Consider the following 3,984-nt stretch of genomic DNA (forward strand, 5'->3'; position numbering starts at 1 on the left):
CTCCTCAGGTAGGCTTACGACACCTGACTTGAGTACTTTATGTAACCAGCTCTTGAAACCATTGCAATCTTCCAATGCATGCCCTATCAAATGATGAAAAGGACAATACTTAGGATGATTTTTAATATTTATAGTAACATCCCTTTTCTCCTTTAGAAGTAATAACCCTTCCTCCACCATCTTCTGAAATAATTCTTGAATTTTATCTCCTCTTATGGAGAAGCTTCCATCTCTTACATTGCTTAGTAGATGAGGTACTCTTCCTTCCTCCATGTCAACTCTTCGATCTTCACTATGGTGAAGATGTGTCTCCTCTTGACAAAAAGAAAGATTCACAGGTTCCATGATCCCAGACTCATTCCAAGGGGCATCACCATCTGAAATATGTGGCTTTCGATGAGTGAGGTCATATGTCACCTCTTTGATGAAGGATGGAATCTCTTCATATGGCATCACCTTTCTAAGTATTTTATACTTAGGTGCTCTTCTTGATTTCTCCTTTGGACAATGCTGGTTTGCTTGATAAGGTTGTGGTAAAGTTTCCTGCAACCTCGCATTCGCCATTCGAACCCTTTCCTTAAAAGCTTGTTTCTTTTTCTGCTTTTTACTCACATATGGTCTCCCATGTCGATCATATAGCTGCTCGGTCGAGAATCATCCCTCATCCGGATGAGTGGAGCTCAAGTTCATCTTCATCATCAACATCATCCCATGCTTCTTCTTCATATATGGTAATAACTTCGACAAGTCTCAACCATGGGCGCTTCATCTTGAGACTCGTCTCAAAGTCTGAGAGTAGCTCCTTGACCTCATCAGGAAAATAATCACCCTAATGTAATTAGGGGCTCTCTCCTTTTGACTGATAATCTTCCAAGGAGTCGATATATTCCTCAATAATTGACTTCTTATAATGGAATTCAGCAGGCTTCACTTGCTTCTGCTTCTTTTTCTTGTTCTTGATCTTTTTATTCTTCTTGGATTTTTGTTTGGGCTTCACATTGGGTTCTTGAGCTCTCCGCCACTTGATACCAAGGAGCTCTCCCAACTTCTTCAACATTTTTCTTGACTTCTTTGAGATGAAAATTTCCCATAAGCCTTCTGAAACTCCAAGAGGAGCAGGCTCCTTGGGAACTTGAAATCCTTCCTCAGCTTGCATGCTTTCTGATATGCCCCCTGCATCTTGCCCCCACAAAGTTTCTTCTTGTAGTGCAACTGACACATAGTTGGTATGCTCAGTGGCTTGATCGAGCAACACATTTTTAGATAAAGTGATCTTCCCTTCTTGATACTGCCGCTCAATCCAATCTTTAAATACATAGCAGTTCTCAATTGAATGACCCAATATTCTGTGATATGGACAGAAATTTGGGTGATCTTTCTTGTCTGCTTCTTCTGGTCGCTTGCTCTCCGGTAACTGCAAACCCACCTTCAATGCATCTTTGAATATCTTCATCACTTTGTCTCTTCTAAAGGAGTACTTTTTGCTCATCCTCTCATGAAGAGAACTTATAGGCTTGGGTGGTTCACTTCCACTCCCAAGTGATGGTGGTTTTGGCTTATCATAATTCTTTCGATGTAGTGCTCTCCTTTACTTTATCGGTTGCAAAGGCCACATGCTTAACACCTTACGGCTTTCTTGGCTTTTCTTTGTCTACTTTAGTGGGTTGCATTACGGATACTACCCTTGGACTAGTTCTTTCCAATTTTTGACTTGAGAGATTAAGTCTTGGAAGGTATGAATATCGGATGAGTGAGAAATGGAGCCATCCAATTATCAATATTCCCCACCAATAGCCCCACTGCTTGCATCGATCAAGTGGCTGCTCACACTTGATGCTCAATGCTTTCGCTCACTCATCACATAATCTATGACTTTCTCATCCTTGTTCTGCCTTGTGTTAGTCGTCGGCTATAGTGATTTTTATCAGTAACTCCATGACCGGACCCTAAAGGAGTCCTTCATCTATTGCCATGTCTGAATGGATTGAGTTGTAGGTTTGCATACCATTCAAAAAGCCACACCCAGGTTAAACTAGCGACAAATTGTCTTAACAACAAAGATGGGTTGTTGCTTGTGTCCCCACATGCTGTTATGAAATGGGCTAAATGTTGATCAGGGTTCCCTAAGCCATTAAACTGCTTGAACTTGGGAACATTGTATCCCTTAGGATAAGCCACTGATCATGGAAAAGCTTGAGTGGGGCTTGTCACCATCACTTTTCGATGTAGCACCCTTGGCTTGTTTGGTGATGCAGCAACTATCTTTTGTTACTTCTTCTCGAGACATCATTGTGCTCGCTTGTGCCCAGATGTTCCAGCTTGCGTCATAGCAACCCAAGGACTTCTTCTTCATCGTCTTCTTCTTCTCGGATAGCATGCACGGATGGTGCTTGCCTATGAACCCTTGAATTATCATGGAGCATAATGCGGACTTGATCACTCAAAGCGAGAGATCACACCGATTAAAAGAGCGCAAGCGATGCGCATCATAGATATGTGATCTTTCTCCTGGTTGATCCAATTGCTTTTTAATCTTGCAAACATTGGATCTTTGTTTGATGTAAAAATATAGGTTGTCATCTTCTTCCTCACTTGAATCATTATTCCTCCTAGGAGGAGTTTCAAACCAATTGCTTGGGCGAAGGATTTTGCCCTTTCAGCGCCCTTTCTTGTAATACTTGATCAAAATCATCTTGTTGCATGCCACTTGTACCAGCGTTGTCTTCTTTTCTGAGCCCTAGTGAAGAGGGCCTTTCTGGTTGGTGTATTGGGTCATTCGGTAATGCACCACGCGTACGGTGTGTACTTCTAGATCCTCGTTCTCGCCGGTTTCCTTATCCACTTTGCGGAACCTTGAATGATGGCGAGAGGGTCAGATGGTCTGCCCTTAAGCTTGCCTGCCTGCTTGTTAGGTGTGACGAGGCCTATCAAATCTGGCCTGACGTGACTTTGAAGTTCTTTTTCTGTCGATGATCTAGAACTTCCCTCGGTGTCATCCTTTGGGTTTCATGCTTTCACGGTGGGAGGTGTGAGTTATCATAAATCTTTCTTGGAAAAAGTGCTCTTGTGGAATTGCTTGTGTACCTTGACTTGGCTGCCCCTTTCATCATGCTGCTGACGAAGATCGCGAGAAGCTCACACCGGTTGTGGAGTTCTCCCTTCACTGCATTCTCGGTCGATCGCGAAAAGAGTTGTAGTAAATGAATTTCGAGAAAACCATTCCCGAGCCTTGGAATGAGACAAAACTCGCCTTCTCGGGGAGGTGAGGGTGCCTGCACTGCTGCACTGCACTGCTGCACTGCACTGCTGCACTGCCTCTGTGGTCATGTAGGCGCCATCGTAAAGGATTTTGAAGGGAGGTGACCTTGGAGCTGGCTTGAAGATACCACTCTCTTTTCTCCTTTCGTTCGTGATTTGTGAATGAAGGGTTCTTGCGTCGTCTCTCTCCTTAATGCTCTAAGCGAATTTCTTTGGGAAGGTGAGGTCGGTCAGCTTGCAGATGCTAGCGACAGCGGCATCCTCTTTTGACCTCGGCCAGAGTGGTACTTAACGTTCGTCGATGCGATCTTGATGTGCAGCGTGGAGTTTGAACCTCGAGTTAGGAGGTGATGGCCCGGTGGGCTGCCGCACGAGAGTTGACATATGCAACGAGTGCCGAAATTTGATCTCGACTCAATGACGCGCCGGTGTACGCGAGGAAAGCATGAGGAGGCTTCACTTGAGGTGCACTTCGCCGCAGGAAAATGGTGCATGATGCTCACATGTTGCGTGTGTTGGTATTGTTTGTTGGTGCCATTGCAAAAACACCGCAAAAGGAAAACATCGTGTTAACGACTGTACTGGTAATTTTTATCTATTTTTCACTTTCTCATTCACACTTTGTTTTGAAAGATGGGAGAGATTAGTCCCACCGGGCGTGCGGAACTTTTGTGGGCTCCTTTCTTTCCCACCGGCCTTTAATTAGGGTATGACGGTTGAAAAGCA

The sequence above is a fragment of the Dioscorea cayenensis genome, chromosome 16, assembly GCF_009730915.1.
Source record: "Dioscorea cayenensis subsp. rotundata cultivar TDr96_F1 chromosome 16, TDr96_F1_v2_PseudoChromosome.rev07_lg8_w22 25.fasta, whole genome shotgun sequence".
Classification (NCBI taxonomy): Eukaryota; Viridiplantae; Streptophyta; class Magnoliopsida; order Dioscoreales; family Dioscoreaceae; genus Dioscorea; species Dioscorea cayenensis.